The sequence below is a fragment of the Triturus cristatus genome, chromosome 9 (assembly GCF_964204655.1).
Source record: "Triturus cristatus chromosome 9, aTriCri1.1, whole genome shotgun sequence".
Lineage (NCBI taxonomy): Eukaryota > Metazoa > Chordata > Amphibia > Caudata > Salamandridae > Triturus > Triturus cristatus.
This window is the reverse complement of record NC_140592.1, coordinates 307758888-307771916: the sequence shown is the minus strand read 5'-3', so window position 1 is coordinate 307771916 and position 13029 is coordinate 307758888. Positions and strand designations below refer to the sequence as shown.

Here is a 13029-nt window from a genome sequence, read left to right as displayed (position 1 = left end):
TGAGGTAGCGGAGCTGGAGGTGCGATCAGACAGGGGTCGTCGTCCATGGGCTGCAGCTTGGGTGCGGCTGGGGTTTGGTTGCAGGGTCCTTCTTTCGTAGTCCAGGAGGTGAAGCATTCAGTGTTCTAAACCTATGGACAGCAGGTAAAGGGCGGGAGGAGACGTGTTCAGAGGTCTTACAGAGGGCAGCGGTCATGCTTTATCCTTCTGAGGAGGAGGTGTATACAGGACCTTTTCTGAGGAGATGCGTGCGCCTGTTATAGGGAAGGAAGATACGACGGCGCTTTGGGGAGCAGAGGAGATGCGGTGGGTTCTCTCAAAGATCGCGCAGGATGAGAGCGGTTTAATGTTCTTCTCCGACAGAGACTGGCGAGAGGAGCACGATTCTTCCCATTAATATGGCAGAGAAGGAACATTGTTTAGGGTCCTCGCTTATGCTGTTGTAGGGATTTGTGGACCTTATTTTATAGAGGTAGCTGGGGAGGCATTCTCTTAGAGAGCTGTGGGGACGCAGGAGCTAATGGTCACAGAGATGGCCGAGAAGAGAGAACGGAAGAGATGGTGAAATAAAAAGGCAGGAGGCTTCTCGGTAGAGATTAGGGAAGACATGGCAAGAATTCAGTTTCAGCGACAGTGTAGTCGAACCATAGAACTTGTAATTTAGAATGTATCCTCTGCAGATTTTCTTTTCTCCTAGTTGTCAGGCCGGTTCCCATAAAAACATTTCCCACGCTGTCACTGTGTTGGGAAGCGCCAATTACGTCCCAGGGTGTGGCAGCTGTGCTGCCTCACCTGTGTACCTCCGCTCTTTTCAGCGCCACTGTTGACAGGCTGTGGGAATGCTTTACAGAGCCCAATAATTATCCCAGTAGGCAGACATTTACGTTCTTAATGCCTTCCTTCATAAGAATAGGAGCAGAGGGTATTTGGTACTAAGCACCAATAGGATAGGCTCAGGACAACTGTGTCAAGCACCACCTCCCAGCGTCGCTCTACATGGGGATTGGGGGACTTTTATGACAGATGGAAGGTGGGGTGCTCGGCAGCGGAAAATATTTCGGGAAAACAGATGTTACTGCCTTAGAAGAGGGCCTGACATACCTGCAGGGGCTTCAAGAACCATCCTCCCCATAGCCGCTTGAGTGGGGGTCGGTGCCACTGGACAGTTCTGATTAACATAATACATTAAACTGTTTATAGCTCCCTTTCCTACAATGATGGAGAAGCGCTAGCCTCCAAACAGGAGTCTGTAAACAAATACCCGTGTAAGTGGATAGTATAAATGAACTTTGGGCCGAAGAACAAATGAAACGAGAGCTTAAAAGAAATGGTGGTGTGGATGAGGGAAAGATGAACGGATCGAAAAATGGTTAGCTTGAGGGATGGATGATGGCAAGATGGCTACAGATATGGGTGGATGATGAAAAGATAAAGACAGGTATGGAGAGGCGAAAGGATGGTGATTGGAAGGATGGGAAGGACATAAAGATAACGGAAAGAAAGAAGGAAAATACTGAAATATGGAATGGAGGACCGTAAGGACGTATCAGAATTCCTTCAAGGGAGAAGTCCCCCGAATGACTACTGGGCTTGCTCATGGTGCTCGTTCACTTAATGCCATTTGCGATGGTTCAATGAAGGGGCATTTTTCAGGCCATTCCCGTACCCTCCTGTGTAAGGAAGAGACTTGGGGCCCAACTCACCTAACCCTCATAGGGAACAAAAAATGGGACTGGATCAGGAAAAAGAAAAGGGCAAATACTTGAGGTGTTGGAGTAAGTTCATATTAGCCTATCTCAGACACACATGGAGGAAAAGGCCCGTTCTTCTGGTCCTGATGGTTCTCTGAAGCTGGTTTTGTTGGTGCGTTGAACAACTGATCCATAACCCACCTTAAGTTGCCGTTTGGGAGTGTCGAGTTGGAAGGAGTTGGCTTGTTTATGGATTTCGAGGTGCTGCTGCATTCAGCACAGGTTGAGGCAGAGCTCCGTAACATAGAGTTGCAAATGAAACAAATGGCTTTTCCAGTTAAACTTCTGAATCGGGGGCTCCTGGGCTAGCACTTACGAAAAGACTGTAGAGGGGCAAATGTCTGTCTTGCTGGACCCTCTAGCCTCTGAGAGGATTTTGCTCTCTACGCCACCCCTGTTTGGACCCAGCTATGTTCAAATCAGTCTTGACCCTGCTCCTCATGGGAATAGTCCAGCCTAAACTGCCAGGCCGGGTCCTCGCTGAACTGGAAACCAGCATCCTGGGACTGCTTTCGGAGCATCACCCCTTATCAGCCAGCCCATCTTGAATCCAGTGGCACAGGAAGCACGGGTTTAGGCCCAGATCTCTGTTCTGGGGTGAATATTTGACATTGTTCAGCATTCTGTCCATCAATTGTTTTTTGCAGTTTAAAGGCTGCAACTTTAAGATAACTCTCAGGATTGCTAATGTTTGACCTAAGGGAAAGGGGGTGCCAAAGACCTTTGTCCATCAAAGGAACAGTATTAAACAAGCATTGACAATGCCAATAAGTCTGGCTTTAAAACAATGTTCTATGGCATGGGTCTCCAGCGGATAGGTCGGAAGCTACTAGTAGCTCAACAACACCCTTGAAGCAGCTCTCCATAGTGAAGCTCAGCCCAGTATGTTGCTTAGAAGCTTTATGCACATTAAAGAATAAAAGCACTGCTTATCTTACAACCCTTAGAGCGGGTTCCAGCCAATCCAAGGAAATGGCTGTATGCTAAAACAGAAATCCACCCTGTGTTGGCCTGTGGGGTCTGCAGTGTCACCATATGAATCCACTCTAAAACAGGCAAAGTCACAAGGAGATTGGACTTGTTGCAGGCCACACACACTCACACTGTGTGTGTGAACAGTGGGCCAGGAAAGAAGAGTGGCAACAGTAGCCATAGCAAAACCACCTCATTGTGGGCCCACAGGAGTTAGAGAGAATGTGTGAGAGTTGGGAGCCTGAACAGCCCAGGAGCTGAGGAGTGCATAGGTTGGATCCAGAACTGATATCCTCGTCTGAGCCCCACTGTGCATGCATCTTTGTGTATGCATGTGTGTGTCTGGCAGTATGTGTGTTTGGCATTGTATTTCTGCTTGAAGCTATGCCTAGTGTCAAGGACTACCAAATGCATATGTTGCTTTCCATTATAGATGGTTAATGTCTAGCGCAATTGGTCTAGTACGTTCTGTCACCATCACTGTCATACTGGGGGCGTGGCAGACCTAATTTTTGCCACTCGTGAGATTATGGTGGCTCCCCTTTCATAATAACGGCCATAACTGACCCCTTGTGAGCATCCTGGCTATTATGGGTTGCAGCCATAGCACAGTGATGCCAATGGCATAATAGTGAGAATTATTGGCATATTATGGGCATCCTTGGTGTTCTGAGGAACATCCAATGCAAGTGATTGTAAAGCCTGGATATTTGAAGTAAAGTCAGTGCATGTGAGCATGAAAATGACAAGCTGATATTTGGAGACTGCATATTTAATAAAATTGAAGCTAGTATTTTGGAGGCAAAAATTATGTTTTTTCTTTCACAAAAGAAAGTCATTCCAGAAAATCAGCTTGTTTGCCCAAATTAGAAGACGTATTTGATTTTAAAAAAACAAACAAAAACTCCAGAAACTGATATGTAGGTGTTGAGAAAATGCCTGCATCTCCGAAACATATTTAAAGCGGATAGTTAAATAAGCTCAGGTGGGCAACTTATTGCTGTTGTTTGCTTTCCACCAAACGGCGCGTGCTGCTTTGGCTGTTATTTAATTAGTCCTGTGAAGCATTTCTCATTAGTAATACTTTTCCTGAAGTTTCTCATGATAAGCCCATCTGAAATGTTTGGTTGGTTATTTATTTATTTTTTTTAATATTTTTTTATTGACAACACAAAACAAAAGATTAGCTGATAACATGTACATTTGATATCCAATAAGCCGTACATATAAATACACATTAAAGACGTATTGGCAAAGAGTAAGCTTAAAGAAAAGTTCCCCAAATTTTTTCAAATTTTATCATAGATTTCAATCCCCTCGTTTTGGCAATAGCACGTTCCATAGAATAAATTTCATTGACTAAAAACCACCATTCCATGATATGTGGGGGTTTCTGAGATATCCATAACCTGGCAATTGTCAGTCGAGCACAGGAGACTAGTACAGTTAATAGATCTTTTTGTGGACAGTTCTCAGATTGTATATCTAGTAGTATGGACAATGGTGAAAGAGGACCAAGAGCAATTTGTTTTTGCAACAAAATATTTTCGAATCCGGACCAGAACTCAGACAACACTGGGCAAGAAAAAAATATATGAATAATATCAGCCGCGACAAGATCACATTTGGGACACTTAGAACGAGAACTTAATGTAGGATTTAAAGTCCACTTAGAAATTCTAAACGGTGTATAATATAAAAAACAAATAGTTTTATATAACTGAATCCTCAGGCTTGAAGATTGTACTACTTTGTTGATATTACAAAGTGACGCCGAGATCTTAGTGGGAGTAATATTAGTCCCTAATCTAGAAGCCCATTTCAGAGCAATTTTTGGACAATTATCTTCTTTGAAGTTAATTAAACATTTATAACCCTTACTAATTACTGACTTCTGATTTTTTGAATAGAAACATGCCCATAAATCTGAGTCTAAGATTTGATTGATTTTCATTTTACCAACCAAAAAATCTCTAATTTGCATATATTTAAATCACATACCATCCGTTAAGTTAAAAAGAAATTTAAGTGTTGCGAAATCTAAAAATCCCTGGTTACCATATAAATCACCTAGCAAATTAATTCCTAAATTAGCCCATGCGGTCCCACGTCCATCGTTGAATATATCCGGTAGCCCAGGATTACCCCACAGATCAAGCTTCGGATGAAAAAAAGAGGTCTTGCATATTGTTAATAAAGTTTTCCAAACCGCAACTGTCTCTCTAGCAGTCTTAAATTTAACCCTTTTGAAGTAGTTTGGGCCGTTAACTCTTGCAAGAAAGCAATTAGAGTCATTGCCTAACATAAGTTGGTGGTAATAGTATTGATTATTGGTAAAAAATAAGCTACGCAAACGGCCGACAAAAGTTGCCAAAAAATATAATTTAAAATCGGGGAAGTTTAAACCGCCCTTATCAATTGGCAATTTAAGCAGGGCAAGCGATCTTCTAGCTTTCTTATATCCCCAAATATAGCTGCTTAAAATCCCATCTAGTTTCTTAAAAAATGGATTATTTAAACATAAGGGTATAGACCTAAATAAGTACATAAATTTTGGCAAAATCTTCATTTTAATTAAATTAATCCGACCTATAAGGCTTAAAGGTATTTTGTGCCATTTTTTGAGTACGCGAGCTGTTTCTTTCAATAATGCGTCATGATTCAGGTTTTTTATATCGCTTACTTTAGCAGAAATTTTAATGCCTAAATACGTCGCCACCCGGCAAGTACCTTGAACAGGGGTCAATGATTTATAGTTTAATACAACTTGTGTTTTACTTAAGTTTAATTTGTATCCTGAGATTACTCCAAAAGCATTAGATTCTTCTATAATCGCAGTAAGAGCTTTTTCTACATCAGTAGAATAAATAGCGATGGTTGGTTATTTTATACAGTGATAACGTTTGCTAGTAGTGCAGGATTATTTTCTTTGAGCACTAGTAGCTTTCCTTGTAGGACAGGTGGTAATGTGAAGCATTACAAGTAAATAGCAAAGGAATGAATATTTATTTGTGTGACAGCAAAGAACTATAAAATAATGGTCGAGGTTAAAAGATCAGGTGATTGTCTCACTGTCAAGCGAGACAAAAAAAACAGTCTAGGTGAATGACTGCCCTCCTCCTTGCTGCCATAGAAGAACAACATAAAATATCCTGTTATCTTAGAGACTTTAATACAATGTCGTGTGTGCCCCTTAAAGTTAAACCTCAGGCAGCTGAATAAATGATATGATAACATCTGTGTGGAGGGCAAGCAGATAGGATTTTTGTGGAAGCACACAACCTCTGCTCAATCAAAATATGTGTTCTTGGCTCCCAACAAGTGGGCGGTGCCAAACCCCTCTCTAGTAATGCTCACATAATTGTCTTGTGACAGCTGTGCTGTCAAACCAGACTATAAAATAGGTGGAAGGGAGAGTTTCGCTTCAGAATCACCATGTGTGAGACTGTCAACTGTCCATTCTTACTTCTATTTAGATTACATCTTAACCAAAATTGGAAAATTTAAATTCCATCTTTTTTATTATTGTAAAACAATATTTTTTACAAATCTTATGTGCTTCATGCTCTACCGGTCACAATGTTTTCTTTTCATCTGTGTACATTCCCTGACATGCAGGGCATTCACAATAAAGTCATGAAATCTGAAATGGATTTGTGACAAGAGAACAAAAGCCCAGTATTGCTAAAAATGAGGCATCTTTATAGGTCCGGCATTTTCCAGGAACTTTAAAAATGTTTTAACATTATGGTTATACTTTCCTTACTTATTTAAAAATATCTTTACTTTAAGCCAGCCGTCTTCATCCATTGGTCTGTTGTCATTCACATTATTTCCAACCCACTAAAGCATTCAGCATGGGGCGGTGGATCAGCTTCCTTCAGCCTATGACTGACTGTGAATGACAGCATTGTGCTCCTTCACAAGGAGCACATCTGCACATAGAGTACTTCCTTTCAGTGCCAGTGACTACTAGACACGATGGCAATGTCTGATTTTGAGACCCAGATATGTTTCCCTTTAGCTATTTTATTTCTTCCCCAATAATATAGTTTTACAAAAACCATGACGAAATAAAACAAGAATTGACAAAGGCGAAAAAATAGCTGGCAGCGGAAGCCAGATCTATTGGCTTTGCCAGTGTTTCTTTCTTGATGGGAAAGGCTGTCAATTCCTGAAGGTCGATCAATAATTGGAGTGCCTTTGACTTGATGCAAGTTGAAAACCAGACATCTGACATTATAATCCGAGCCTAGTTGTATAGATGCTGTGTTAAAAAAGAAAGTTAGTCGCATCGGGATTTTTTTAGCGCTTTACCACGAAATGGTGCAAGATATGTGGTTGGGCAGCAGTACCTTTTGTGCCAACCAGTGGCAGAGGTTGTTTAAATTATAGTTGAGGATCAATCAAATGTATTGTAACTTATGGTGTCTGATGCATTTGTTATATTATAACTAATTATCCAAACAAGACAGGCTATGAACTTGAAAGCGAGATCTACCTTTTCATCCTGTGCCATGAGAAGGCATTCATAGTTGTGTCCTTCATTCATAGTTTTCACCTGATTTGTGGCCTCCGGATTCTTGATTCTCCCTTAAGTGGGAGCAGCCCGACCATTGGTTTATTAGTAAAAAAAAAAAATAAGTGCCGGGTCTCTCGTCAGGAGGCAGCTTGCACCAGTCCATTTCTTCTGTTAGAGCCGCCTAAAACAGAACCAGCTACTAACCATGAAAATGGGGAGAGGATGTGGTATAATGGCCAGAGCGGCCAACTTCAGAGCTGGAGGACCAGGTTCGAGTTTCTGGTCGGCTCAACGTCCTGTGATTCTGGGCAAATCACTTAAGGGCCGCAAATTGTCATGCATCCCCATTGGGGTCAATTTTGATAGCTTAGCTTTTGGTGTCCCCTGCGACCTCTGAGGTGATTGGGAGTTATACAATGTTGATAATGCAACTATCTGCGGGGAAAGTAATAAACGAAGTTACATGGTAATATTTCCTTCACCACGAAACTGTTTGTAATATAACTTATCTCTTGGATAGTTCTAGTACCCTACATAGAAGAATGGGAATATTTTTAATCTTCTTCACAAAAAGCTCATTTTAGTTCTTTACAATTATGAACATACTAAGCACTAAGTTAGCATGTAGAACACAAGTTGCTGCTCTGACGCAGGTTAATGTGAGCATTCCCCACTTATTTTGTCTGCTTATGTTTCGCTATTATCTTTATAAAATATTCTATCAATTTTCTTGAATTATTGCCTCCTTTGTGTTGGCGTGTTTCAGCTTCGCATAATTTTAATAGACCTACTATGGACAGAAACAAGAACCCAATAACACTTTTCCGCATTTTGTCAGTAAGCTGAGGAAAATTCATATCTTCTAATCGTTAAAAAAAGGTAAATCGCGCAGGGCCGCCATTATTCCCCTAAAAACTCCTTCAAATCCTGAAGTTATTGTAAAAGCATTGCTCTTTAAAAACGTTTGCCCCTTGGTTAACATGGCAGGAGTGGACTGCACCTAAATTACCATGGTTGAGGGCACATCGGGTCCAACAGAGTGGTTTACCTGCAGTTCACCCTGCCATGTTAAGCTAAGGGGTACACATTATTTATAGAGCAATGCTGTAGTTGATTGTTATAGTGGATGTTGCATTGCAGCTAGCAAAGTAAGTGTAGCAAATCTACTGGAATAAACTCTAACTGATTGATAAGACATTTTTGACACTTGCATTAAGTGCCTCAATTATTAAAAGATGTTAAGTAATTAAATACCTGTCTGTTTCTTTATTTTATAGTGGGTTTAAATCCTGGACTGATGGTCTCCACCCTTAAAGAGAGATTGTAACCCATGTCAATTTTGTCATAATTCAACAACATTCAAATCATTCAGACTCTGTCACTTAGTAAAGCGTCTGGTCCGGATGGCTTACTGCACTCAGTTATAGAGGGGTGTTTTTCCAGATGGGCACCATTACCTCTACTAATATTATTGCATCTGAGACTATTCCTCCTTTTGTGGAAAGAAATCCTAATTAATCTGTAGTTTAAGAAAGATGTGATGACCCAGCCTCTTGTAGACTAATTGTATTGTTAGACTGAACTTTAAATACATGGTTGACCGAAAATAAATAAACTGTTCCAATAGAGGAGGCAGCAATTCCGTGTGGGACAAGTAACATCTACCTTATGTGCCAACTAAGTACCCCTCTCGGGGGACTGTGGGCTCTTGCTTTGTGGATTTCCTAACCACATTCGTCACGATGGATTGATCAACACTTTGGCTGCAGTTATCAAACTGGGGTATTCCTGTGAGTTTATGGATTGTGAAAGACCTGGAAAATGAAAATGGGGTTGAGGTGCAGATAGATGATGATGGTGCACTCTAAAAACAGATCTGTCTTTAATGCCCTGAGGAAGCAAGGGTGTGTGTTGGCACCCTTGTTGTTTTTGTGCTTCCTTGTCTGTGTAACATCTGGGTGTGTGTGTGTGTGTGTGTGTGTGTATGTATATATATGTGTGTATGTATGTATATATATATTCACTGAAAAAACCATAGGTTTCACACACATTATAGTTAGGAATTAGCATTTAAAAAACCTTGCAAATTCACTGAAAAAACCATAGGTTTCACACATGTTATGGTTAGCTGTACATTTCACTCGTAAAAAAACCAATGAAATTACACGTTATAGTTAGATCAGGTAACTATAACTTGCGCGCCCACAATAAACTGCTGATGACGTCACATATTACATCACTCATGACATGGTCAGTGACATCACTCTTCACATCAATGATGACATCTGAAATGACACATTGTGGATTGCGGTCGCGCGAGTTATAGTTATCTGAACTAACTATAACGGGGGAATTTCAATGGTTTTTTACGAGTGAAATGTCTAGCTAACCATAACATGTGTGAAACCTATGGTTTTTTAAGTGAATTTGCAAGGTTTTTTAAATGCTAATTCCTAACTATAACGTGTGTGAAACCTATGGTTTTTTAAGTGAATTTGTAAGGTTTTTTAAATGCTAAGTTATGTATGTATCATAATATTTTTCATATATTTATTTTACAATAAACTACCTATGTATATATAGTTATAGATTGACTGTATCCTGTAATAAAACAGTTTAAAATGTTTGTTTTTTTTTAGGGTTTTTCACAGTGCGCGCACGGTGCGCGCACCCCGCGATTTGTTGAAGAAAAAAAAATGTTTTTTTCATCCTTCGGGGTCCTTCAGGGACCCCCTGACAAAGGCTAGGGGGTCAGGAACTCTCTACCCTGCCCCCTTTTCACGTTCTCCACCTTTCTTTTTCACTGTCACACAACCAAAACACAGAAAATGGCGGCCGACACTTCCTGATTTTGAACGTTGACTGACATGTAACCACCAATCAGAATTACGCTCGCGCACGGCACCATGCGCGCACGGTGCGCGAACGGTGCGCGCTTATAGATATTTATGTGCTTTTAACTGCAATTTTCTCAGGAACTACTGAACAGATTGACACCATATATGCAAAAGGCACATGCCTGACCTGAGGACTACCTCTCTGCCAAATTTCAAGTAATTCTGTACAGCCGTTCGGGCTGTACCTTCGACTAAAGGTCCTATGGGAAAATGCATGGGGATAACGCGTTTTGGTACCCCCCTTTTTTTTCTCAGCCCCCGCTTGACGAATCACCCCGAGACTTTCAGGGTAGGAGCTGAGCGGAGCGCCCCATTAGTTTTGAAAATTACGTGAGGATTCGTCAACCGGCGCCAAAGTTATTCGAAATAGAATTTTCAGATTTCCTATGGAAACACGGTCCTAACTATAACTATCTACTGGCAACCGCCAGTAGATAATTAATTAATAAATATATATATATATATATATATATATATATATATATATATATATATATATATATATATATATATTCTGTTCCACCAAGTGCCCTCAAGCATTGGGAGAGCACTCCCAGCGTTCTCGCCTTTCAGCTTTAAGATGCTGCTCGCTTTTCAAACTCCAAATTAAAACGTACAATGCCAACGCGTTTCAAGGCTCAAGGCCTCTTCTTCATGGGCTGCTATTAAAAAACGCATCACAGGCTCCATCATTTCCGGTGTTATTTATTCAAAAGTTCAAACCCTCAGTGGGCGTTGCCAAGTGCAGGTATTTGAAATGCATGATGGGACATCTAGTTCCAAATCCTTTAGTAGGTTGATGCGCATTTAATTAATTAAGCATTTTTAAAGTCCTTAGTAGGATTTTGCAGTGTAGAAAAGCGGGCTAATTATGCATATAGAATGCTGCGCTGTCACGGTTCTGGACATTTCAGATCCTCAGCCTCACTTGCAGTGACGGTGCTCTTCCCCACGGCTGTGTCACCAGTAGGTAGATATAGTTAGGACCTAGTTTCCATGGGAAAAGCGTTTTTTGTTTTGCTAATCACTATGGTGCCGTTTGATGAATCGTCACAAAATGTTCTAAACTAATTCGACGCTCACTTCAGCTGCTGTCTGGAAAGTTTCAGGGTGATCCGTAAAGCAGGGGCTAAGCAAAATGAGTGGTGGTGGTGTCTCAAAATTTTTTTCTCCATGTTAATTCCTGTAGGGTTTTTTAACACAACTATAGCCCAAACCGCTGGATGGAATTACACCAAATTTGGCAGAAAGATAGACCTCGGTCCAGAGAAGTGCTGTTTGGTGTAAATCTGTTCAGTAGTTTAGATATATTAACTGAAATCAAAATTTGTATATCTAAAGATGTGAATCCTCTGTGGATCCACACGTGCCACAGCAGGGCCTTGATTGGCTTGCCGCAACATGAGAGAAAAGTTGCAGCTGCCATTTTATATGTCAGGGAAACAGTTCTTGGTGCTGAAATGTTTGAATTCTAATTGAAGGGGTCAGGTGAGAGGTTCCCTGACCCCTTATGTTTTTCTAAAATGAAAGGCAAGCATGTGTTCTGTATTTGATAATACATAAAAACGTTTTTTTCTCCCACTCACACGATAAACTTTTACACCCACTCTTACTTTTGTAGAGACACTCACGCCCTCTGACATATCGATACAGGTACTCAGACACCCATGCTTGCATATATAGAAACACTCTCACACTGACTCTCAGACCCACTTATGCACCCAGTCAGAGACCCACTCATGCAGTCCAACACTCACTTACCTGCATAGACACTCACGTACCTGCTCAGATACCCAATTAGAGACTCATGCACCCACTCACAGACGCACTCAAGCACTAACGTATCCACTCACAGACCCAGTTAGACACTCACACACCCACTCAGACTCCTGCACCCATGCACAGATCACACAGTCATTTACGTATTCACTCACAGACCCACTCACAAAATCATGCCATCACAGACCCACTCCGATACTCACACACCCAGTGAGACACTAGTGCACTCACACACTCGCTCTCAAAAGTTATTGATTACAGTTTGGAACTTAAATTAAAAAAAAAACTTCAGAAATGTACTTTAAAAAAAACAAAGGTTACATGGACGTAATAGTTAGGCTGACATTTCACTCATATAAAACCAGTGAAATTCAGCATTTATACTACCCAAGTTAACTATAACTTGTGCCCCCAATGCACTACTTATGACTTTATATATTACATTACTCATGACCTGCTCAGTGACATCACTGATGACATCATCCACCGAAGCACTAACACACCCACTCACACCCCTATACAACCTCTCATACACCCACTCGCAACCCCACAAAATCAGTCACATACTTATTCACAGACCCATACAAGTAAGCACACAACCACTCACTCATCCATAGAGCCACTTATACGCCCTTTGACCCTCACAGCCGCTCACAAAAATCAGTCCCTCGCCCATGCAGATACTCGCACAGCCACTCATTTACTCATACAGATAGTAACACTTACTCAGTCACCTAGAAAGTAACTGAGACAACCACATACTCTCCATAGTCACTCACACTTAATCCCCCATACAGTTTGTCACACACCTACAAAGCCACTCCCACACCCACTTACTCGCCCATACACCACTTACCCATTCACGCTCCCATACAGCCCTTCATATACCCTCACCAATACAGACACTGATGCACTTGCTCACTTACCATCAACCACTTACATACTCATCCATACAAACACTCTCACACACTCCTCCACACAACCACTCTCACACACACCCACTCACATAAATATTCACTCTCCAATACAGGCAGTCACATCCACTCACTTATCTATATACACATTTAAAGAACGATTTAGTAATCCATATAGCCACTCATACGCTTAC

The 13029-nt window shown here is 41.2% G+C and overlaps 1 protein-coding gene across 3 annotated transcripts in view; it reads left to right on the top strand.

Moving 5' to 3' along the window:
• The window catches only part of PAK4 (p21 (RAC1) activated kinase 4), a 238343-nt gene that overhangs the window by 68027 nt on the left and 157287 nt on the right, over positions 1 to 13029 (top strand). The gene's annotated exons all lie outside the window — the stretch shown is intronic.